The sequence below is a fragment of the Ovis aries genome, chromosome 17 (genome assembly GCF_016772045.2).
Source record: "Ovis aries strain OAR_USU_Benz2616 breed Rambouillet chromosome 17, ARS-UI_Ramb_v3.0, whole genome shotgun sequence".
NCBI classification, from domain to species: Eukaryota; Metazoa; Chordata; class Mammalia; order Artiodactyla; family Bovidae; genus Ovis; species Ovis aries.
In genome coordinates this window covers 59,137,756-59,163,484 of record NC_056070.1, presented here as the reverse complement: position 1 = coordinate 59,163,484, position 25,729 = coordinate 59,137,756, and the positions used below count along the sequence as shown (strand labels likewise).

The window sequence follows — 25,729 nt, the reverse complement described above, 5'->3', positions numbered from 1 at the left end:
TCTGATATGCATGGAGTTCCTCGAAAAGAAATGTTTGAGAATTCCTGCACTACTCAGTATCTCAGTCCTAGGACAAGCCACAAAGAGACAAGCCAGGGCCAGCCTTAGAAACAGGTACGCCAGTCCAAACCAGTGTTTCCTGGTTACCAAGAAAAACCTACTTTTCCCAAGACATCTCCTTCAAGCACAAATTCCTGCAAGGCTGATAGGTCCACGTAAAAGGACACTGGCTTTTCCTGGCAGTCCAGTGGCTAAGACTCCATGTTCCCAATGCAGGGACTCGGGTTTGATCCCTGGTCAGGGAACTGGACCCCGTATGCCACAACTAAGCATTCACAAGCCACGACTAAAGATGTTGCTTGTGACTAATAGATGACTAATAGATTCTGTGTGCCACAGTGAAAACTGAAGATCCACATGCTGTGACTAAGACCCAGCACAGCCAAATAAATAAATAGATAGGTAAATAAGTAGATAAATATTTTTTAATTGGATTTTGCTGCCCAGCCTCTGCTCACCTTGGTTTCCCTTCCATGAACTGTCCCTGTGTATTTCCAAATAATACTCCTCTGCCTGTGGCTTCTCCTGGCTTGTTCCCTTTGTCCTCCCTCCAATCCTGTGAGCATCTCTTTTGAACTCTCTTGGCCTGAGCAAGCCCGGGTGGGTTCTGTTGCTTCCAAGCAGTGAAGTCTAACCAATACTCTATCCTTGCTCTGGGCAAATGCATCCATTCCCAATAAACAAAGAAAAACTGAAAAGAAAATCAACAATCCTAAGTGACAAGCAACCTAATCATTTAGAACAATATAAGATCGGTGAAGTGAATTACACAATATTCGTCAAATAGAGTATCATGTGCCCATTAAAATGAGTGGAGAAATCGCACCAACATAATGCTAAGCAAAAGACTCTGGGTGACTCTGTATACAAGAGGACACAGAAAAAACTAATATATGGTGTCAAAATCAAGATGCACCATTTTGTCAGGGTGACTGAGACTGGGAAACAGGCTGACATCTCCTGGTTCTTGATCTGGGTATGGTTTCCAAGGACGTGTTTACTTTGTGAAAATTCACTGAACTCAGCTTTTATGATATGTGCATTTCTTTGTTATGTATACTATAGACCAATGGAAAAAAAAATGCTACTGATGAAAAAGAGTAGATTTAAAATTTCGTTTCATAGAGAGTCATATGGAATTCCTCGAAGACCACCACATTAGGAAGAGGGGCTCCCAAAGCAAGAGAGTAGAGGCCAGGTGAATAAGACTCCGGGCTTCCAAGCACAGTGACGCCAGAGCAGTTCTATTCATATGTCTTTTGATACAGTAGGGAAGGAGGGAGGGGCCATTCAATTGTATTTGTAATGCTATGTTAAAAATAAGCATGTGTGAGAGAGAACAGCTACCAAGGTGCATTGGAATTTTCTGCTTTAAACCATCACTCTCTCCCCATGCTCCTGGGAGTTGAAACCTCCATGACTGGGGCCAGAGTTGATCCCTATCCAGAATCTAGCATGGTGCTGGATCAGTAATTAATGCTAACGTGTTCACTGAGTAGCTAAGAGAACTAACATGGCAAAATCAGGTTCTTTGAAACATTGAGACTCCTGGATCGAGACTTGCCTGAAGCTGTTCCTATTGCTAAATTTTCAATTACATTAAATCCCCTTTTGTGTGAAACCCAGTCCCAGCTGGATCTATGAACACCTGAAAGATGACAAATAGCTGCAGCCCCTTCACCTCTTTGTGCCTCAGTTTCCTCATCTGTCATCTTTGTAAGAGCACATAAGGAAGATGAGAGAATTGTTAAAAGCACAGACTTTGGAGTCGAGAGACCTCGCTCCAAATTTGTACTCCATTACTAGGTAGCTGCAAGGGCTTGGGTGAGTTACTTTACTGCCCTGAGCCTCAGTTTCTTCATCTGTAAAGTGGGGACCGTGCCTACTTGCTGAAACTGGGAGAAGTATTCAATGCATGTAGCATCGACACTCATTCAATGTTAACCGGACATGAAGCTCATTGCCCTAGCCCACCTCATAAAGATTTCATACGTGTCAGATGAGTTAAGGCTCTAGGAAAGCACTTCCCCAACATTATAGATCATTATTATTATTAGCAAGGTAAACGGATTTACAGAAGCAGAGCGGAACAAAGGCCAAAGGGAAGCAAGCTTGTTCTGGAAAACAAACCAGGGAAAGGAGGCAAACATCAGTGTTATTCTTTAGGGCAAAGTAAGGCTGGTGCAAAATGGATGAGAAGATGGGTATTTTCAAGCTTTAATGAACTTGTTTTTCCCCAACTCCATTCAGAGAGGAAAGTGCAGGCGGATACAATCAAAGGCTGACAAACAGCAAGATATTTGTTCTGATAAACACACTCATCTCTCCAAACTCACCTGAAACATTTTCTGCTTTCCTAAAGAAGCTCTTATGAACTCAGAGGCGTAAAGAATCACCTGGTGAGGGGCTGTGCCAAACTAAGAAAAGGCCGCCCAGCCCTGGACACTAAGAGCCCGCGGCGCCTGGCTGGAGGTCGTGAGGGTGACCTTCGATGGGCTTTGAAGCCGCTGCCACTTATTGTGCTATCAGGGTGCACCACGCAAGCCGTGAGCTACAGATGAGAATCCTCTGACCAAGAAAGGTGCAGCAAAGTGGCAGAGGGCGAACTGAGGCTTCTCTCCAAAGAGAGGAGGGACAGATGTCTGCTGCTGGTTTTTTCCATCGTTTTATGCATAAGTGTCCTGTTTCAGTCATAGGGACCTGGAGTGTGTGAGGGTCTCTGTCAGCACCACTCAAAAGAAAAACAACACAAGACCCATCTAATTTTCAATATTCCAGCAGCCACATTCAAAGGGAGGGAGCCCAGGAATGTTCATTTTATCAAGCACCTCCTCCCAGACGATTAAGATGCAAGTAGAGAACTGATGTTGTGTTGTTTGTTTGTTTTTTTAAACAGTGGTCTAAGGCAGCCCTTGCCCAATAGGAAGCCAATAGATTCCTCATTCATGGTAAAGACAGGCAGAGTCGTCCGTGACTTTCAGTGTTCATGAATGCATAAGTGACCTTGGCCACTAAGGTAAGAGGACGACCTCCACTTTTAACTCCAGGGGCTTCTGTTTTTGTTTGATTTTTCACAATGAGTATGAATTTACTTTTTAATAATTCCTTGATGTCCTTGGCCTTGATCGCAAGCAAAACTCACCCGCGTCAAGGTCTTTCATTCAAACACTAAACGAAGGAATTTTCATGTGTTAGCTCACCTAATATTCACTCTCACCCTATAAAGTGGGCACTACTGTGATTGACCATTATATGGATTGGGAGGCTGAGGCTGGCAAAGGCTAATAAGCAGTTGTTCAAGGTCACAGAGCTAATAAACAGAGGAGACTGGACCGGGGCTCATATCAGTCGGTCTCTAAAGACCCCAGTTTTACCCTTTCTTTATTCATGTTTAGCAGTAAGAACACGTGACACAAAAGGTTCTCAATAAAGATCTGTCTCACACGTCAGCATACAAGCACCCCTGGATACAAGAGGGGGACGGGAGGGCGGGACGAACTGGGAGAGTAGGATTGATATACAAACACCGCTATGTGAAGAGCAGATAGCTGGTGGGGAGCTGCTGTACGACACTGGGAGCCCAGCTCAGGGTGGGGTGGTGGGAAAGAGGGTAGGTGCACAAGGGAGGAGATATATGTGTGTATATATATTCACTTTCCTGTAGAGCAGAAACTAACACAACATTAAGTAAAACAGTTATACTTCCATTTTAAAAATTAAAAAAAAAAAAAACAAAAAACATACAAGCTCCCATAGGAGCCTGGGTCATTAGTGAAGATCCAACACCCACCACAGTGCCTACCTAGCACAGAGGAATCCATCGAGCGTTTGTTAAACGAGCGAATGAGTGAAATGTGCTGAGACTTGAGGAGGCCCAGGTATATAAAACACCCACTTGAGGCCAACATCTAAAGCATTCCTCCCAACTTCATCGGGGATGTATCTGAACAGCTCAGACATGCTTTCCAGTTGAAAACATTCATTTAATTAGCAGGCATTTTCCAAAACGGATGTGCCTTTCTCAATCACTGTGTCTGCGGCGGACATTTGCTGAAAAGGTGCCCCCTTCTCCCAGACATCAAAGCTTCTGCTCGCAGACCTTTCTCCCCCAATTACTTCCATCGGAGAAGGACAGCCGAGCGGTCAAGAAATCGGCCACAACGTGCAAGATGTTTTGCCTTTGTAGAAAAGATGCTTGCGGGGTAAGGTCCTTTTTGGCGGGGGAGGGGAAAAAATCTACACCTTGGTTTAATCTGTGTCTTTAGAAACGTTTCATTGGCCAGCACGGGCTGCTCACTGTGACTGGCCCCAAATTATTTCTCTTTGAGATCTAGCTTCTCCTCCCCCAAAGAGTATCAAGAACAATCTATATTCCCTGGTGGCTCAGACGGTCGAAAGAATCTGCCTACAATGCAGGAGACCCAGGTTCGATCCATGGGTTGGGAAGATCCCCTGGAAAAGGGAATGGTAACCCCCTCTAGTATTCTTGCCTGGAGAATCTCATGGACATGGGAGTCTGGCGGGCTATAGTCCGTGGGGTTACAAAGACTCAACACTAACACTTGGATTTATTTCTTCCTAATTTTTGCAGCTACTTGGATATGCATTCTGACTCTTATATCAGCCTTGGTTTGACCATTATAACTCAGCTTGAATAGGAACACTATACCTTCTTCACTCTGGAGTCCCTGAATTCTAGAGCCTGCGGCACCAGGGGCTATGGCATGGAGATAGCAACCATATTTGGGAAAGATGGTGCTCCTTAAGAAAACACGATTCTCCAACCCCTTGAGCTATTGCTGGAGTTGGTTGGATAGACCCCTTGCCCTAAACTTGTCCGTAACTCCCCACTGCCACCTGAGAATGATCAGATGCCTCACCATGACTCACAGACCTAGATTCAGACCTCAGTTCTGCCTACTCTTGAACCTCAACCCTGCCCCCCACCCCCCAGACCCCAGCCAGATAAGTTATTTGCAGTTTCCAGCATCCTGCATCCCCCACTTCCACACCAGCCCTTTGGCACACACTCTTCCTGCTCCCCAAAACATCCTCTCTGTCCCCCCTTCTTCATGCTACTCAGAATCAGTCTTCAAATTTGATGTCACTTCCTCCAGGAAGTCTTCCCTGATTATTCCTTCTACCTGCCACTGGAAGAATTGACTCAAGTATGCTCCCCAGCAGTATCACATCTCACCCCCTCCAGCACTGATGGCTGTATTATAAATACCTATTCATTTCCCTATCACTCTCAGCAGACCTGAATTCCTTAAGTACAAGTCTCAGAATCTGGCATATATTAAGCCCTCAATGAACAGCTATGTATAAATACATAAATGGGGGCAGGGAAGGGGAAGATGCATAGCATCCAGGTAGAAAGACGTTGAATTCTCCTCATTAAAATGATGGGGTTACAGAGCACTGTGGGCGACCATGATGGCGGTCATAGTCCAATCCTCTCCCCCAACCCCAAAGGGCACAAACACTAAATCTCCCCTACCACAGACCCTAAGAGGAAACCAACATGGACCTACAAGATAATTCCAGCCAAACAGGTCTACTTATGGTTCTCTGAGCAAGCCAACTTTGCCCCACAGCCTGACCCAGAGAATCTGGCTTCCCAGACAAGCCACTTGGAATGCATCTTCAAGGTCACACGGAAGGTTGGTTGAGAAGAAAAGGCAAGGACAGGAAGACAGAGATACTTGAATAGGAATGCTGTCTCTGTTTGGCTTTGAAGTTCTGGATAATTTCCTGTCCAGCAATTGCCAAAAAGCCAGGGCTCAATAATAAAGCTACAGTAGCAACTTCCCTGGTGGTCCAGTGATTAAGCCTCCACCTTCCCAATGCAGGGGGTGCGGGTTTGATCCCGGGTCGGGGAGCTAAGATTCCACGTGCCTTGATGCCAAAAATCCAAAACATAAAACAGAAACAATATTGTAACAGATTCAATAAAGACTTTTAAAAACATGGTCCACCTCAGAAAAGGTCTTTAAAAAATATATAAAAAGTAAAAAATACATAAAACTACAGTGGGAAATGGGTATTAAAAAAAAAAAAAAAGATCTTAAAAACCAGAAGAGTCTTTTGCCTCCAAATTTTGGAGTCTCGGGGAAAACTCCATTTTACCGTTTGCTTGCTCTGTCCCTCACAGTGCTTTAGGAGGTGAGTGGACCCTAAAATTCTTCTCCTCTAGCAAAATGGTGGTGCAAAGCTCACTGCTCAGCAAGAATGACTGGGCTCTCTCAGCCTCCACTGACACGGCATCTCTTTGGGACAGTCAGTTCAAACTTCTAATTCTCAGCACCTCCAATCTCTCTCTTCCCCAGGTCATCCCACTAAGGAAAGTACGAGAGAACTCCAGGTGCAGTGGGTTTTCCTCTTGAACAGAAGAAACTTTTCTTACTACAAACTGTATGCTTGAGGATAACATGTGGCTATCCATTACCTTGTGGCTCAGAGGGTAAAGTGTCTGTCTGCAATGCGGAAGACCTGGGTTGGATCCCTGGGTTGGGAAGATCTCCTGGAGAAGGCAATGGCAACCCACTCCAGTACTCCTGCCTGGAAAATCCCATGCATGGAGGAGCCTGGTAGGCTACAGTCCATGTGGTCGCAAAGAGTCAGACAAGACTGAGCGACTGCACTTTCACTTCCATCCTAATCTGATGCTCGCTCTCTCCTGGGTGTTTGCACCCCATCTTTGCGCCTTTCAGGGAGTGTGATCTTCGGCAAGTGACCTAACCCCTCTGAGACTTGCCTGTAAAGTGGGGTGAGAACAGAGCTCTCTCACAAATGTTTGTCAAGATGTAATGTGGCAAAATTTTAAAAATAATAAAAAATTAAAAAATTTAAAAAAAAAAAAAAAGATGTAATGTGGCGGTAGAAAGAGAGCACCAAGCATGGCTCCTGGCTTCTACAAAGCTCCTGCCACCGGCAGTTATTGTTGTTGCATCAGGGTGCACTCCTTTATTGAATGACAACATGCCTTAGACCACTGTTTTTTTCCAACTGCAATTCTGTAATCCTAACAAAGTACATCGAAGAAACAAAAATACACGTAGAACCTTGGAGGGCTTCCCTGGTGGCTCAGTGGTAAAGAATCTGCCTGCCAATGCAGGAGATGCATATTAGATCCCTGGTCTGGGAAGATTCCCCTGGAGGACAAAAGAGCCACCCACTCTAGCATTCTTGCATGGGAAATCCCATAGACAGAGGAGCCTGGCAGGCTACAGTCCATGGGGTCAGAGTCGGACACAGCTTAGTGACTAAACAACAAGGGCCTCAGAAAATCCACATGAGACAAAGAGTTGGTGTGCCTTGACTCCAGGATGTATCATGAAGAAGTTTTGTTATTTCTGTTGTTAATACATTCCTAATAGCCACTTGTTTCCTGGATACTTGCCTTTTCGGCTCTGATTGGCTGAGTTCCAGTTTCTTGAGGTTTTTACTGCATTTGGAAGCTATGTTATGAAAACCCTGAAGCCTCCATGAAAATGAAAACTTCCTTTTCTTCTTCTTTCTTCCCAGAGTGTGGTGGCCAAATACCCCTCAGAGTTGGGAGGATGGTCCAACTTCCAATGCTCTGTAGCAGTGACTCCATAACTATCAGTTGCACCAGAAATTACAGCATTTTGGCATCTAAGCTGTAATTCCCTGCCTTGCCTGTCACACTGAGAAGTGGTCAAGAAAAATTCTTTGTTGGTTTTGAACATTCCCCATTTTAATTCAGATCATTTGATTCCATATCCGTGATGTATCTTATTTTTTTCCTTCATCCAACCATCCTTCCCCATCATCCAATCATTATATTCATCTGTCAGTCGCCTTCCCCATTCTTAACAATGTCACACACACACACACAAATGTACATACACACACACCCAAACTCCACGCATGGCCAGCTCCCTCCTCTTCCTCTACCACGGGCATTCCTATCATTGTAATTTATAGTCAACAAAAATTTTGGTTAAAGGGTTTGAAAAAAAACAAAAATGTCTTTCATTACCCCAGGGTGTGTGAAGGTGTCGTAATTACACCGCTAACCAAAGAATCCATTTTTTCCTGAATACCTAAAGGGATTTATCCTTTAGGTATAAGGATAATCCTACAAAGTCAGAGTCCTGTTTTCTATTCAGTAGGGCCAGACCAAAATCCACCCACACCAAGACAAATGGGTCTTTTTTAGCTCCAGCAAGCTTCTCCAAACAAGACATCCCCACAATGTGCAAGTAGAACTCCTTGGCTTGGTCACTTTTCTCCTTCTCTTCATCTTTTGATGCCATTGTTGACTACCCAGAATCAGCCCCAAAGTGCCTGTCCACAGTCTTGTCCCAAAAACCAAGAATAGCACTAAAATCAGGTCCAGGAGAAGTAACCAGGGGTGCAGTGCCATCTGCTGGCCATTTTTATAAGACAGCCTCTCGGCCCACCCTAGGAAATGTTCCCCGTTTCAAAGCTACTGAAAGAATCTGAAGGTCTGGTGTGGGAACAAATAATTTTTACTGTATTAATATCCTATTATTGAGAATAGTCATTTAGAAATAAATTTCTTCTCTTTCACTACTTTTTTAGGTATGCAAAGGAAAAAGTAAAAAATCTGGGAGAGATCGACTCGGCTTATAATTCCTTTTTTTTTTTATTGTTATTGTTGTTAGTGTTATGTTGGGGAATAATAATAATAAACTCCTAGAAACCTCGGTTTTACACACTCGTAATAAGGACCCTCTAAATCAGCATATCACAGTTTGCAAAGGGATTTATGATCCACAGCAAGTTTACGAGACTTTAACACAACAAAGGCAAGAAAATAAAGAACAAGAAGAAAAATAAAGCTGTAATGAATGATCCCGTTTCCAAAGGAGCAAGGCTACAGCTAATGAACATATATTTTTGTGATGAGGCTGATTTGTTTCGCATGTGGATAAGCATTTTTATTTAAAATCTGATGAGTTTATTTCTTCCTTTCAGGCTACTGTATTTGTGTAGTGTCCTAAAATCCAGAGAAAAGACTTTTAAATAAGGTGCCCGTTCCAAGAGAGAAAACAGAAAATGCGTCAATGTGCTTCTTTAGAGCTTACTCTGCTTCCAGTTTTTCTGCTTTCAAACTAGACAGTGAATTGACAAAATTGAGCAAAGAGAAAGCAAGGGATGCCTTTCCTTAAAAGGACTTCTGACATGTTCTTATCTGTAATATTCACCAGGAAGCGTGTCAATAACGTACAAAAGTCAGGCATCTCTTTCCAGTTGCTCTCTATGGAAATTTTCCTAAATGATCATCTACGTAAGTGTAGACAAATATATGAAAAATAGTGCAAATTGCACGCACACACACACACATACAGGTCTGCCACGCTTGGAAATGCCCACTCTGAAGAAGGCTTGTCCTCTGGTTGAGTGCTTGTGAGTTTTCTACATCGAACAAGTCTTTGGGGTCCTAAGCGTTCCTTTTGTTTTTTCTCTGCTCAGGCTTCCAGAGGCATCAGCAAGCTACAGTCCTTACTGCAAGGGGAGGATTTGGTTAATAGTTCCTAGTATTTTCAGCCCTTTCGTTGATTTCCTTCCCTTCTAGTATTTTTAGTTCCTGAGATAAAACTCTCATTTAGAATAAAGTCATAATCCCTGGAAAACATTTCGTCAATGAAACATTCGGCTTTGCTGTCCATTATTTTATTGAATGAAGGGGTTTCCCCCCACCACCTTTAAACCTGGCAACCCAGCTCTGGTTATTTAAAGGCAGACACAAAAGCAGAACTGGGTGGAGTTTCTAAATATTTTAAGAAGTAAAAATCTTATTAAAAATGTTTACTCTTTGCCATAAAATTGCCTTTCCAAAAGCACAGGTTTGCTAGGACCAAGTCATTCACTTTAGGAACTAGGGTATATCAGCACCAGATTCAATTCTGGCAAATTCTAATTAAATATATGTCTCAGCCTAAGTTTGTTTTTGTTTGTTTTTTATCATTGTTATTCACAGTCCCTGGTCTAAAATACTGAAATTTTGAGGCACGATCAAATATTTTTAACTGAAACTAGTCCAATAAGAAGTTCTCTTTCTTTTCATTTTTAAAGAAGTGTTATTTCTTTACAGGGTCCTTTCATTATTCCCCCAGAAATTTGGGGAGGTTTTTGCAATCACCATACATTTGAAATACCAGCTGCTAACTTCAACCCAATTTTCTGCCCTGTTTGAAAAGGATTTTTTGTTTGGGTTTAGTGGGGTTAGGATTGAGAGTATGTGTGCGCGCGCATGTGTGTGCCCAGAAAGATAGAGAAAAAAAGAGAGAAAAGCACACAAATAGTTTTGCTTTGAAGTTGCTACATAATTACTGTTAAGATCTACCAAAATGTACTGCGAGACAGCCCTGCTTACTCAAATCTGGTGATTGAACAGGCAAGCAGCGTCTGGGAAGACAAGGATGGATGAAATGGAAGCATCGGAAGAAATGCAACCAAGGTAGACGGAAGGATGTTTTCTGTTGTTTTCTTGCAGAGACGTATTAGGCAAAGAGAGGGCAAGGGGAGGAAGGGATACTGGGGGGGGAAAGAAAAGAAAACATTTATGGAGAAAGGGCCAGAAAGATATAAGAATTGAGGGAGGGAGGGGGGAAAAAAAGGGAAGGATGGAAAGAGGGAGGGAGGGGAGAAAGAAAGGTACTGAACTGTTTTATCTTCCGGCACTTCCCTATTCAAAGCCCTATGTCCTTGGTGGAGACATTAAACCTTACATATGGAATGCAGCAAAAAAAAAAAAAAAAAAAAGAGGGGGCAATATGAGTTTCCCTTGTTCATTTCCTTTGTTGGAATACTGACTTGGAACATCTGAAGAGAAAACGGTCGCAAAGTTGGAGAATTTCTTCTTTCAGCAGGCTCTTTCCGCAAAAGTTGTTTATGTCACAGTGCCCCCTGGAGTATGGCGGGGAAGGGACCCCGAATGTCCCCCCTCTAACTCCCTACTCTTGACTTGTTTTTCTTACCATGGGGAGGGGAGGAAGGGGGAGGAAGGATTGGAAAATTTTGAAACAATCTCAGAAGCTTTTGAAGAGCTGCCACTGGCCAGGGGAGATGAGGATTTCGAGAAATGACTTCCGATTTATTTCGGATAGTTAGGGGAAAGGGGAAGGAGGGAATAAAACCCTTCCTTCTCTTCATTTTTTTTTTTCCTTCCCCCTTACCCTCTTAATCCTATTTTAGTTGAGGTCTGACCTTGGAAATTTCCAAAAGACTTTAATCTCCTGTACTCCAAATTGCTAAAAGGAGCTCAAAGAGAGCGTGTGTGCGTGTGGGTGAAAGGCGGTTTTAAATTGTTTATTTATGAATGGGTTAGACTTTCCTGATAGTAAGAATGTTAACTAGTTCATTAGGTACTCTCGGTACATTTAAGTCTTTTTTAGTTTTTCTTTTTATTCCCTTCTCTCTCTCCCTCTCTCTCTCCTTTTTCAGACAAATACATTTAATCACCAAAACACAGCAGAGAAAAAAATGATCTTCAGTTCTGCCTTCTGCCTCTGGGCAGACCTGACCCACTTGAATGTTAATATTCTCAGATAACTAGGAAATGCCATTTAGTATTTTCTATAACTACATGGCTGTCCTCCACCCTCCAACTCTCCCAGAGAAAACAAATTACCTTCCTGTAGCAAGAGGGGTGGCGGGGCGGGCAGGGGGTGGGGGGGGGGTGGAAATGGAGGTGGAAAACCCAAGAGAAGAATCATTTCCATACACAGCTCCCAGATATAAAGGAAATCCAGGCTCTATGCTGATCTCAAATTTGGGGAGGTACGAACTCATTGAAATCATTAAGCATTTCATTTTTCAGATGAAAGGCTCTCCTTTTGCATTACTGGGGAGAGTTCTGATGTAATCTGAGGTGTCACATTGGAGGGGTCTTGGTGATTAAGTCTTTTCCATTTCTTTCATTAAAGGGCCGATTTTCCTGAGGTGGGTTATAACTTCATTCCAATCTGAAATTTCACCCACCCACCCTGCAAAAAGGTCTATATGTACAACCGATTTTTAGAAAGAATAACAAATCCAGTTGAATACTTATTTTTTAACTGCTTTTGATTTTATTGAACTACGAAACGCAGAAACCACTTTCCTGTCATTCTCAAAGGTCCATTCTAAATCACGAGCTACGTCAAGGTATAATTACTCACATTTAAAACATTCTGTAATTATAGGAGGGAAGAATAGAAAAATGGCTTTAAAGAAAGGAATTGTTGGAAGCAATTGACTCTCAAGAAATGTCTGTCTTTCATAAAGTTCATAATTTCCCAGTAAATTCTTTTAAGTTAATAAACATATTAAACATAAAGAACCTTAAAAGCACTCCCCCCTCCACCATCTGCCACCACACATACACACACAGGGAAAAAAAAAAAAACCCTAAATTCTTTTAAAATGTGCATTTTTTTAAAGACCTCAGAGACGGAAATATTTCTCAGGAAATGTCAAACATGAGCGTCTACATAATATCTACATGAAATAATAAATCAAACTCAGCTTTTTTTTATCTGACAAAACACAATAAACGAGTTTGGAACATTATTTTTGCGCACGCTTTTTAGCTCTCAAAAAAAAAAAAAAAAAACCTCCAATAAAAGATAATGCCTTATTGGGAAAGATAACGTGTTTTCTTATAACTTGGTGGGAAAAACTTTTTTTATTTGCCCTTTGTAAAAGAAATTAGATATATATTTGGCAGGGGGGGCGGGGTGGGGGCAGGCAGACTATAATGTTTCACTGTGGTACAAGCCAACAAAAACCCAGGAAATTCGAAGTCCAACCGATGTTCATCTAAAAATTCACACCATTGTACCCCTTTACTGACAACAGATTTAAGAGTCCAGAATGTCTCGGGGAACATTTCCTGACTTTCAGCTTCTCATGTCTAAACAGTAAATTGTTATTTAAACTTCAGCCAGTCTTAGAAGAACTGCTCCCCCCCCCACCTTTTTTTTTTTTTTTTTTTTTTTGCTTCTTATATTTCTCCATGTATATTTTATATCTTTGCTGGTCCTTGTTTCACATCACCTGAAGTGTATACATTATATTGCATTTTAATCCCAGTGACGGATAGGCTTTCTGGGGAAACTGAAATCTTTTTTCAATGAGAAGAGTATTTAACAAGAGAGGAGAAGAATCATAGCAGCGGGATTTCCAAGCTGAGAGAAACCAAGGATATAGAGCAAATAGAAAGGGAAAGATAAATCAAACGAAAAGGTTGGCGAACTGGGGGGGGGGGGGGTAGGGAGACCCCAGATTGTGTCCATGGCCTTGCTTGGGGCTGTGCCTAGAAAAACGTTAACCATCAGGGACTCATGCCTTTGTGTAGGTTTCAGTTACAAAATCAAATTATAGAACTTAACACGCTGTCAGGAGCCCTTGCTAAATATTTAAACCCTCAAGTTCCACACCATTTGTGAATTCCAGATCATTAATTTACTACTGGGTTGTTAATTACAACAGAGTAATGGAAAACCGGGCTTGTCGATTTTATGGACACCGCTCCTGTACAAGCGCCTGTTGGTACTTTCAGAGGCTAAAAGCTTAAACTTTAACTACATCCTAAGTATTTGGGACTGGGGTGAAAGGGGGACCTGTGAGTAAATGCTTTGAGCAGGTAAGTAGTTAGTTATTAAAATGGGCTTTGAAGCCCTCTCTTGGTGTATGTCTGCATATTTTAAGGGTCCCAGCAAAAAAACAACTTTTTTTTAAATGCACCTAATTTAGATTTCATTGAATTTTCTGCACGCACTGATGTTAGGATATTTTGGTGAGTTTAATTCCCCCAACCCTTCTGTAGGAAAGAAAAGAAACTCTTTCTCGAAGAGATTTAGCAAGGGAAGAGAAATCCTTTTTAAAAAGCTTAGAGAACAGGGAGGGGGTGGGGGAATAAGTGGTAAAAAGGCTTTAATTTCTAAAGCTTTAATCCCAAAGGAGAAGGACTATCTACGGAAGAACTGAAACTAATTTACCTGAATTCCTTTGTCACTGCCTGGCTCTCCACTATTAAATGATTCTTTTCACTAGCCAATAAAACTGAATCCAAAGCCTGTTTGGGGTGGATAGAGGGGTGGTACCAGACCTACCCACTCCCGCAAAATGGAAAGCCAGTTTTCTATGGTATTTGTTTTAGTTTCCCCAAAAGGATTTTCGGAGACAGAGCTGGGAGTTCAGGCCACCCTACTTGGGTCTCACTTGGGGAAACATGGGGGAACGCGTTAGCTCTTGTTCCCGGAACTGAACGCTTCCTCAGTGTATCCCAGAAAAGAAAGAGAAAGTACCTGCATCTTAGGTTGACAAACCGGTAGCTGTTTTGTCTTTGTTTCCCTCTCATGGGCTGCTTTAGGATCTCTGCCAAGGCAAAGGGTTGTGGAAGTGATTGCTGCTCTTCAGAAAACAGGGCAGACTTTCTGCAACTTCATATCTCCACCTTTGTAAAACAACAGATAGAGCTACTGCGACCATCTGGAAGATGTCACAGAAGATGTTTACAAAAGATTGGGGGGGGTGGTCCTTAAAAGCAAGTAGCTGTATAAAAATTCTGAGTTTGTTTTTTTTTTTAACATCACGACAGCGACTGTCATTCTATTCCTGACATCCCATCAGTCAGGATGGCAAAGAATATACGAGAGAAAGCATTAAAACTGCCTCATCACGACTACTAACAAGGAAAAGTACCCAGCATGGAGTAAACACTCAATAGCTGTTATTTAATTTTAATAGAAGCATTAGCCTTTCAAACTCTTTTGTCCCACCTTGAAACTAGAAAGGGCCCCTCCGCCTTTTATTACAGGAAATCAAGCTGAGGAAGAAATGAAGATATGATAAAACTGCTCGGTAATCACTGTTCCTGGGTTTTCCAACCTCGAGTGAGGTTGAGGCCTTGATTCCAAGTCTCTCTGCCCAGACAATGACAAGCGCCCAATTGAAAAATGGATGAACTAAAGCTTTTCGCTGTTCTCCTGTCCAAATTGGATTGGTTACCCAATTTGACTGAGTGCTTAGAAATTAGTCAATAAGGCAACTAATTAATAATTTGACTGTGCGGGGGTGGGGGGTGGAGGAGAAGTCAATTTCTCAGCTGCACACAGATGTAAGTCAAAGGAAATCTTGAGGCCCCTTACTACATAATTCTAGCAAAAGCTTGTTGTTTTGAAAATCTTGTAAGCTGATTTAAAACAGGAATTCTGGGTTCAGTTTACTTTGTATTAAGCCTTTTCATCTCAGTCAAATAATATAGTGGAGAGACATGATATACAAAGGAAAAAAACAAAGCTGTGAGAGTTAATACAAGATACAGTAAACATATATTCTCTATAATACATATTTATAAACTGTATTGTATAATAATATAGTCATTATAATTATAGTGCAGAAGTTATTCACTATGTCCTAGGTAGGTGCTGAGTAAGTACTTTGAAAATATTATCTTATTTAATCCTATGAGGGAGGTGCTACGATACTATGACCCCCAATTTACAGGTAAGGAAACTGAAGCCCAGAGAGGTCAGCCATTTAAAAACCAGGATTATATAACAGTAAAAAGAAACAGCAAGATTTTGAACCCAAAGCCACAGATTCCAAACGCTGCTTTCTTATTCCTCTCCTCTAAGACCATGGAGAAAATTAACCAGTGATCTTGTTGCCAACTTTCTTCCTGCTTAAGGGAAAACTAAATGATTTCAAAAATTGGCCCTAATTTGATGTTTGTCCATGGACAAGGCATGTCCCGCTGGACCTCAATTTTCCCTGGACAAAGTCAGAGAGGTCCTCTAACAGCAGCTCCGCAAAATCACCTTATCATCCCACACTCCAGGCTCTATCAAGAAACATGTTTTCAAAAACTTATCAGATCTTCTCTCTGTGACCACAGATGACAAAACTTGAAAAGATACTAGGAATTTTTGTTTGCTTGTTGCATTTTTTAATTTTTTATTTTATATTGGAGTATGGATGATTTACAATGGTGCATTAGTTTCAGGGGTACAGAGAAGTAATTTAGTTATACATATATAAACATGTATCTATTGTTTTCAGATTCTTTTCCATGTAGGTTATTAGAGAGTATTAAGTAGAGTTCTCCATGCTATACAACAGGTCCTTGTTGATTATATATATTTTTTTAATTTTTATATGGAACATTAATTGATTTACAATCTTAGGTTCAAGTATACAGCAAAGTGATTCAGTTATACATATACATGGATCTATCCTTCTGACACCAGGGTTTTTCAATCTGGACTAGACCTCAAGAGATTGTTTAGAGGAGCTTCATCAAGTTGTTAAGAACAAGAGTAGTCTGGGTTTAATTCATACTCTACCACCCACTAGGAGAGTGGGCCTCAGTGGCCTAACCTGTAAAACCAGAATAATGGGATTAATCGCACAGACATAAAGATGTGTCCCATAGGGTTGTGAGGGTTAGATAAGAAAATGCTTTATATAGTGAAGGACACAAAGCTAGGAACATTGGGGATGCTCAGTATGCATTTTCTACAGTAAGAATGATGGCAGTGTTGGAGATGATGAAGCCAGTGATAATGATGGTGGGTGACAATGGTGATGGTGATGGTGGTGGTGATGATGATGGTGGTGATGGTGGTGGTGGCGATGATGGTGATGATAATGGTGATGGTGGTAGTGATGGTGGTGATAATGATGGTGGGTGACAATGGTGATGATGGTGGTGGTGGTGATGATGGTGGTGGTGGCGATGATGGTGATGATAATGGTGATGGTGGTGATGATGGTGGTGATAATGATGGTGGGTGACAATGGTGATGATGATGGTGGTGATGATGGTGATGGTGGTGGTGGTGGTGATGATGGTGGTGGTGATAATGGTGATGATGGTGGTGGGGATGATGGTGGTGAGGATGATGGTGATGGTGGTGGTAATAGTGATGATAATGGTGATGGTGGTGATGATGGTGATGATGGTGGTGGTGGTGGTGATGGTGATGATAATGGAGATGGTGGTGATGATGGTGGTGGTGATGATGATGATGGTGGTGATGGTGATGGTGGTGATAATATGATGGCGGTGATGATGGTGATGATGGTGGTGGTGATGATGGTGGTGATGATGGTGATGATGATGGTATGGTAAAAGCAATAATGGAAATGATGATGTTGGTGACAGTTGTGATGCTGATGGTGATGATTCTGATCATGAAGGGAATGATGGTGATATTATATCATTCAGTTAACAGCTGAGGAACCTGAGGACCCCCCCGACCAAAATTATATGCTAAAAAACAGCCTAACCAAAACTAGAAATCCATCTCCCTGGAGCTGGCCCACTGCCTCATGCTAAAAATAAGTGGAGTAGGATTTGGCTGAAGGAAGCTGGGAACAGCAGGTCAGGTCGTGGCTGAGAATCAGCATGGTTTTGGCGTCCCCTCCACCCTGAGCTCAATTTACCATGCCAGAGGAATCACTCTGTCCTCACCAGACCTCGTTCACTGCCTTTTATGGATGATGACACCTCCTGATGTTTAACTGAGAGGTAGGGGGAAAAGTGAGGTCTAGCAAGCTGCTTTTTAAACAGTAGCTCCCAGTGACCTTATTGCAGCTGGTCTCACACTGTATTCTGAGAAATTATCCCACAGAGTTGACTTACTTTCTGGTTTCAGCCCAAGAGACAAAATAACCTACTGAATTTGTCCATTTAATTTTCCAGATGGGGTTAAGTGGTCCCTCAAGGAGCTTGAGATCAAGCCAGTAAGAAATCAGATCTGAAAGAAAACAGGAGCATGAGAGAGGGGAGAATACATATATTTCATGCCAAGCAGTAACAGAATTGATAGTTTGGGTCAGCACACATCCCCAAAGAGCACCGACTTTTCCCAATAAGGAGAGTAAAACTAGTTGTAAGAGTTAAAGGAGCTCTATCTCAAGGGACAGCCATCCCAGGAATTCAAAGCTAACACACAGGAAGAATAGGTGATGCTATTTCCCTTAAGGTACCCATGGCAGACATTACTAACAGATACTGGAATCCTCCACTAAGCCCAAAGCCTCCTCCCAAGGCTTCTCCCAGAGTTCTAGGCAGCCATGAACAATCGATCAGAGTGGACACGCAGATGAAAATGATTTTCCACTTAGCACATGGGAGCAAGACCCCGTAAATGATTCATAAGGTCTTGTGCTGCTGAAACAACCATTAAGTGACTAGGTCAGGGGAGAGGTTACAGCCATATTTAGGCCTCCCAGTATAATCACATTCCAAACACTGTGGGTGATATTTCATTCATTCATTCACTCATCCACACATCCATTCATTCATTCACTCACTCATTTATTCATTATTCATTCATTTTCTTATTTATTCCTTCAATCCCTCATTTTCCCAGTCTTTCATTCACTCATGCCCTCTGTCATTCATTCTTTAACCAATATTTACTTCTGCATTCTATGTGCCAAACTGTCCCCCATGCTGAAGACCTAAACATCAGCAAGACAGACTCAACCCTGTCTACAGGGAGATTATAGAAAGGCCGGCATGGGGCGAGGTGGAGAGGTGAGCAGGGGGAAAAAAGTGTTGTTTTTTTGGTCACAGAAAAAAAAAAATGTTACATGTAACAATTACATAACTCATTATTTCTTTTTAATTGTGATCACTGCAACAAAGAGTAACACTGCATGCTCTGAGAGCAGAGAGCAGAGACTCAGCTTAGCCTGGTGGGGAAAGGTGAGGATGGGAATCCTCACCTCAAAAGTGTCCCAGAGGAAGAAACATTTGAGGTGAACACTGAAGGATAAGGAGATAACGAGACATAGAGGGGAAAGGGTTTCCAGGCAGAACAAATGGCTTCTGTAGAAGCCTGGAAGGATGGAAACATTTTCATCACTGAAAATGAGAGAAAGTCAGAGGGACCAGAGCCCAGGGAAGGCCGGAAGGCGTGGTGTTAGACGATGCTGCAAAGGAAAGCAAGGGTCAGTGTGCCCTCCCAAACATGAGTCCCAGTGTGACCCTCACCTGCTAAGAACCCTTCAGGGACTGCCCCCTGCCCTCACAATGAACTCCAAACCCCTCACCACGTTCTGGCTCCAATCACCTCTCCATATCGCCCCATGCCAGCCTTTCTCCCTGAAGACACTGAACCCAGATTAAACACTCAGTTTCCAGGCTGGGAAACTGCGCTGTGAGCTCCATGGGAGCAGAAACAACGTGTGTTTTGTTTCCTGCTGTGTCCCCAGTGCCCAGGGTCCTGGCGCCATGCCAGGCATAGAGATGAACTTGAGAAATACTGTAAATGTACGAATGAGTGATCCTTTGACCCCACCCTTGGCACAGTGCCCGCACAACGCACTGAAGGTTTAAACGTTAGACAAGAGCAGGGACGAAAGAGGAATGGAGGGAGGGCGGGGAGGGAAGGAAGGAAGAAGGAAAGGAGGGAATGAAGGCAGGATGGAGGGAGGAGGGGGAAGGAGGGCAGGAGGGAGGAGGAAGGAGGCAAGAAGGAATGGGGGGTGGAGGAAGAAGGAAGGAAGGAAGCGAAACATCTTATGTGAGTATTGGGAAAAGGTCATGCCATAACCAAGCTTTTCAAAGCTCTAATTCTCATCCTAAAAGACAGTGAATCTACATATTTCAGAACAAATGATTGTTAAAAAAAAAAAAAAAGGATTCAGACTCACCAACCTGGCAACACAGGGTCCGGTAGGGAGAAGGAGGCCCGACTGTAAGCAAGATGGGTGGGGCCCATTTGGACGCTTCCAGCCAAAAAGCATTTTTGTGGCCTCGTAATTTCTGAAAGCTCTTGGCGAGGCTAACTGACTCCAGGCTCAATCTCCTGCAGAGATGTCATCTCTGCCATCCCCTCAGTTCACTATCACTCAACCTAACCCAGGCCAGGCTGTTGGCTGGGCCTCAGTTTCTGTGCCTGTAAAAAGAAACCCTTGGGTTAGATCATCTCTAATCCAGCCCTAACACTGTGAGTCTCTCATAGGTTCTCTTCCTGGAATCCCTTCCTATCCATCCACCTCAGCTCTGAAAATATTAACAATCATAATTACTATAATAATAGTAATTATTCTTACACTAGCTACCACTTACTGAAGCACTTTGTTTTTCATCTTTGCAACTGTCACACAGGTTGATCTACGATCTTCATTTTACACAGGAAGAAACTGAAATTCAGAGAGGTTATGTACCTTGCCCAAAGTAACACAGCCAGGTAAGGGAAAAGCAGGAATCTGATCTCAGACATCTTTAAACCCAAAGCCCATCCACCCCTTCCTTCATCCACAAATCTAACAGGTCCCAGCAGGACAGATGTTTACTGAACACAGACATAGATTCCCTAGTTAGCGTGTGAGGCAGGGGGGAAAACAGGCAAAGGAATATGTATGGTAGGAACATTATTATTGTTTGCCCGACCTCTCTTTTTCCTTTCTTTCCGGAGCAAGGGGTAAAATTGTCTTTCATATAAATACAGATCATGGAGTTTTAGGGGGAGTGCGTCAAAGCTGTATATTGTCACCCTGTTTATTTAACTTATATGCAGAGTATATCATGAGAAACACTGGACTGGAAGAAGCACAAGCTGGAATCAAGATTGCCAGGAGAAATATCAATCACCTCAGATATGCAGAGGACACCACCCTTATGGCAGAAAGTGAAGAGGAACTAAAAACCCTCTTGATGAAAGTGAAAGTGGAGAGTGAAAAAGTTGGCTTAAATCTCAACATTCAGAAAACGAAGATCATGGCATCTGGTCCCATCACTTCACGGGAAATAGATGGAGAAACAGTGGAAACAGTGTCAGACTTTATTTTTGGGGGCTCCAAAATCACTGCAGATGGTGACTGCAGCCATGAAATTAAAAGACGCTTACTCCTTGAAAGAAAAGTTATGACCAACCTAGATAGCATATTCAAAAGCAGAGACATTACTTTGCCGACTAAGGTCCATCTAGTCAAGGCTATGGTTTTTCCTGTGGTCATGTATGGATGTGAGATTTGGACTGTGAAGAAGGCTGAGTGCCGAAGAACTGATGCTTTTGAACTGCGGTGCTGGAGAAGACTCTTGAGAGTCCCCTGGACTGCAGGGAGATCCAACCAGTCCATTCTGAAGGAGATCAGCCCTGGAATTTCTTTGGAAGGAATGATGCTAAAGCTGAAAGTCCAGTACTTTGGCCACCTCATGCGAAGAGTTGACTCATTGGAAAAGACTTTGATGCTGGGAGGGTTTCGGGGCAGGAGGAGAAGGGGACGACAGAGGATGAGATGGCTGAATGGCATCACTGACTCAATGGACGTGAATCTGAGTGAACTCCGGGAGTTGGTGATGGGCAGGGAGGCCTGGCGTGCTGCGATTCATGGGGTCACAAAGAGTCGGACACGACTGAGCGACTGAACTGAACTGAACCTCTACCATCCTTTTAGTTCTAATGGAACCACCAAGCACACAACCCTCCCAATGGCAGCAGTTGTGGGACCTAGGTCACATAACCCATCCTGCACAATTATAGTACAATATTAACCATTGTCCGGTCACAATGATTGGTGATTGGTTCAAGTACTGAACATGTGACCCAAAACAGCTAATAACAGCCCTCCCCTGCTTCTAAGTACTGAAGGAAAGGCTTTCTCTTTTCTCTAGAGCCACTATGCTGATTCGGAGAAGGCAATGGCACCCCACTCCAGTACTATTGCCTGGAAAATCCCATGGACGGAGGAGCCTGGTAGGCTGCAGTCCATGGGGTTGCGAAGAGTCGGACATGACTGAGCGACTTCACTTTCACTTTTCACTTGCATGCATTGGAGAAGGCAATGGCAACCCACTCCAGTGTTCTTGCCTGGAGAATCTCAGGGACGGAGAGCCTGGTGGGCTGCCGTCTATGGGGTCGCACAGAGTCGCCCACTACTGACGCGACTTAGCAGCAGCAGCAGCAGCTATGCTAATGTGACAGAAGCTTCAAGTTTCCTGTGACCTTGCCCCCATGGCCGCCCCACCCACAAATGCCATGAAAGGGAAGCCCTCCCTGTTAGAAGAATGTGGCCAACAGAGAAGCTGAAATGAGAGTCAAGGAGAAAGGAACCCTCACCCCACAGATGGGCTGCTGAAACCAACTCCACACTTGTCCTTTCCAGTTACTGAGCCAGTAAGGGCCTGAGATGTGATTCAGCCACTTGCAATCAGTAGAGTCCTAACAGAATTTTTGACCAGCATTGCATAGTTGTGGCGATATCCCACCACATACACGAACACAATATATTTGCTACCTAGAATTGTGCAGAAAGACCTGGTAAAGGGCATTGAGGAGAAAAAGAGGCAAGGAAGAAATAGAGACAGAAAAGAAAAATTGCCAAATCGCCATTTCCTTCCTTCCAGTCTTGGCTCAATCTCTGACCATGCTCACGCATTCATATCATCTGGGCTTCAGTTTCCCCAGAAAATCATGTCTTCTCTTTACCAAACAGCCTTTTTTCTATGTTACCTCATTTATTCCTCACTAAAACCTGCAAAATAGGAAAGTTATATCCATTCTGCAGAGGAGAAAACTTAGCCACAGAACAATTAAATTACCACATAATTAAGTGGCAGAGCCTAGAGTTTTGAACCAAGATCATGTAACTTTAAAATCCATCCCTTTAAAAAAAACAACAACAACAACAAAACTACTTCCAACAGTCTCCCCCGTCAATGACACATTGGTTTGGATGCCAGCAGTTTCAATGGAGTTCTTCTTCTCTTTCTGCTCTGATATGTCAAGGGTTGCCTGTGCCTGAAGATCTAAAATTAACCAGGCACATCCTGATACAAGAGGATGTTTCTTTTCAGCAGCACAAGAGCTTACAGGTAGTTTGATCCTAAGAGGAAATATCCCCAGGACAGTGGCTGGCAGCAAGTAGTAGGTTCCCTCCACTTCCAGAAATCAGTGCCTGTGTGTGTGGAAGGCAATTAAGATGGCCCACTTGTTAATACAAAGGTGAAGATATGAACATGAGGATGTCTAGTGGGTATTGAATAAAGCCGGACAAAGGCCTTTGAAAGCAGACAAGAAGAGGAAAATGACATATAATATTGTCATTTACAGTGCTTTGAACCCCCAAGCCAGAAGAACTTTTACATCTATGGTCAGTGTTACTTTTCACCCTAGGGAAGAAAGAGAGGGCCTGCTGACCCATAGTAATCTGTACCTAGACTCTCTACTCAACCAGAATTTATTGAGCATCTGCTATATGCCAGCTACTGTTCTAGTTACTGAGGACACAAGGGTGAACAAGACAGCTTTCCCCAAACCCGCTGTCTGAGTCATAGATCTGATCGTGGCATACTCCCTGCCTAAAACCATCAATGGCTCCTCATTGCCCACAGAATCAAGTTCAAAGCCCTCAATGTGGTGTACAAAGCATTTCATTGTCCAGCCTCTTCAGTTTCATCTCTTTCACATGCTCACCATCCCCAATCCCCCCGATTCATGCTGTGGCTATACTAAAATATTTTCAGTGCCCCCTGACTCCCAGTCTTCAGACATTTCTGCCCATCTCCCTTAGAGCAGTATTCTAACACCACCAGTGTCCTCTTGCCCACTCCCTGGTTGTCTCACTCTTACTTATCCCTCAGTATACAGGTGACCTCTTCTGGAAGTTTTCTTGATCCCCTATCCACACCAATGTTAAGCATCATTTTTTTTTAATTTAACTTTACATACATTATTGGTTATACATAAAACAAATAAAAAGCAAAACTCCAGTGCTTTGTCACAATTAAATTTTTTTACTACTATTACATTTTGCTAGAGTAGAACTTATATTTTACTGGTGGTAGAATGTATTCATTAAAAACTCCAAACTTCATATATATCAAAATGTAAAGCCCTTAGCTATCTTTCTGTTATTTTTTATCAATTATTTTATCAATTATTATCACTATTAAATTTTATCATATAAAATCTTCCCTTAAGTTTGTTGCACTTTCTATATCAGCAGAATAATTTTATTTCATAAACTATTCAAAAAATGAATAAATACTGACATCAGTCATCAGATTTCTGGACCTTAATGTCAAAAATGAGATTATGTTCTCTGGTATGAATCTTTTCTTCTGTAAACTTTTTTTAACTTTTTCTTTTACAGTGGAATATAGCTGATTAGGGCTTCCCTGGTGGCTCAGCGGTAAAGAATCTGCCTGCAAAGCAGGAGACACAGAAGATGCAGGTTCAATTCCTGGCTCAGAAAGTTCCCCTGGAGAAAGTCACGGCAACCCACTCCAGTATTCGTGCCTGGAGAATCCCGTGGACAGAGGAACCTGGTGGGCTACAATCCATAGGGTCGCAAAGATTTGGGCACAACTGAAACTACTTAGCATGATTAACAATGTAGTGATACATCCAGGTGGACAGCAAAGGGACTCAGCCATATTCTCCCCCAAACTTCCCTCCCATCCAGGAGTGTTGGCATCTTTAAATGATAGTGTTGGTTATTAACCTCCCATCTCTCTCTTCCTTCTCTAGTAACAAAATCCTTCCTCCTATGGAGAATGCGTTCGAAGGCATTCAGTGGGCTATCTCATGCTCTTATCTTAGCCACAGATGAATTGAGCCAGGAATATCACCAAGCTATCATTGAGACCCCACTAAACGCTAAATGCCACAACAGAAGGACAGACCTCTATATGTGTAATTATGGCTGTTTTGCTTCCCAGGTGGCGCTAGTGGTAAGAATCCACCTGCCAGTGCAGGAGAGTAAGAGACACAGGTTCAATCCCTGGGTCAGGAAGATCCCCTGGAGGAGGGCATGGCAACCCACTCCAGTATTCTTGACTGGAGAATCCCATGGGCAGAGGAGCCTGGTGGGCTATAGTCCGTGGGGTCAAAGAGTGAGACACAACTGAAGCAACTCAGCACGCACAGGAGTAAACAACACAACATTATAAAGCAATTTTCCTCCAATTAAAAAGCACATTAAAGAGAGAGAAAAGGATAGATTTGTTTGCTTTGCTGTCCTGACCTCAGCACCTAACATGGGTGGAGAATCCACAGGTAGGTTATCAATAAATATATTTGAATAGACAAAGAAAGAAAATTTGCTTTTACATTTGATTAAGCCAAAAACAACTGAGGTTTTCTACCACCAAAACTTCATATTTTAGGTCACAGAGAACCAAATTTCAGTTTTAAAGACCTGGATTCAAATCCTAGATTTGCCGTCTAAGAACTCAGTGGTATTGGGCAGGTGGTTTACCCTCTTCAAGGTTCAGTTTTCTTGCTTATAAAATGGGATTTAAAGTGAACTTGCTGTGACTTCCCTGGTGGTCCAGTGGCTAAGACACCATGCTCCAATGAAGGGGACCTGGGTTCAATCCCTGGTCAGAGAACTAGATCTCACGTACCAGAAATAAAGATCCCCTGTGCCCCAAGGGAGATCAAAGATCTCTCATGCTGCAACTAAGACCTTATACACCAAATAAGTAAATAAAAATATTTTTAAATAAAAATTTTAAAAATAAAATGAGCCTGCTTCATTGGGATATGATGAGCGATAAACAACACTGTATTTGCAGAATTCTTAGGGCAGGCATTGGTACTCAGTAGGAATCAGTAAACATTAGTAGTCTCTGAGATTGTATTTAAACTAAGGACTCTAAGCTGTATTTAAACTAAGCTCCAAGCATTAGAGCTTGCCTGTTCAGAAGAGTTGCAACTGGACATCT

General features: G+C 42.7%; 2 long non-coding RNA genes across 4 annotated transcripts in view; one reads left to right on the top strand and one right to left on the bottom strand.

Annotated features, from left to right (window-relative positions):
* The window catches only part of LOC132658006 (uncharacterized), a 405,815-nt gene extending 386,062 nt beyond the window's left edge, over positions 1-19,753 (bottom strand). The window contains exon 1 of one of the 2 annotated variants that reach the window (XR_009596898.1): positions 19,712-19,753. This is a non-coding gene — a long non-coding RNA (uncharacterized LOC132658006). Of the gene's footprint in view, positions 1-14,345; positions 14,513-19,711 lie in introns of those variants that run through there. The other variant, XR_009596897.1, reaches the window with a different exon arrangement.
* LOC132658005 (uncharacterized) lies at positions 10,428-25,527 on the top strand. Of its 2 annotated transcripts, XR_009596896.1 has the most exons (3): positions 10,428-10,513; positions 20,165-20,246; positions 20,577-25,527. It is a non-coding gene; the product is annotated as an uncharacterized LOC132658005 (long non-coding RNA). The 2 variants fall into 2 exon arrangements; XR_009596895.1 differs by lacking the exon at positions 20,165-20,246.
* Positions 25,528-25,729: the final 202 nt, after the last annotated feature.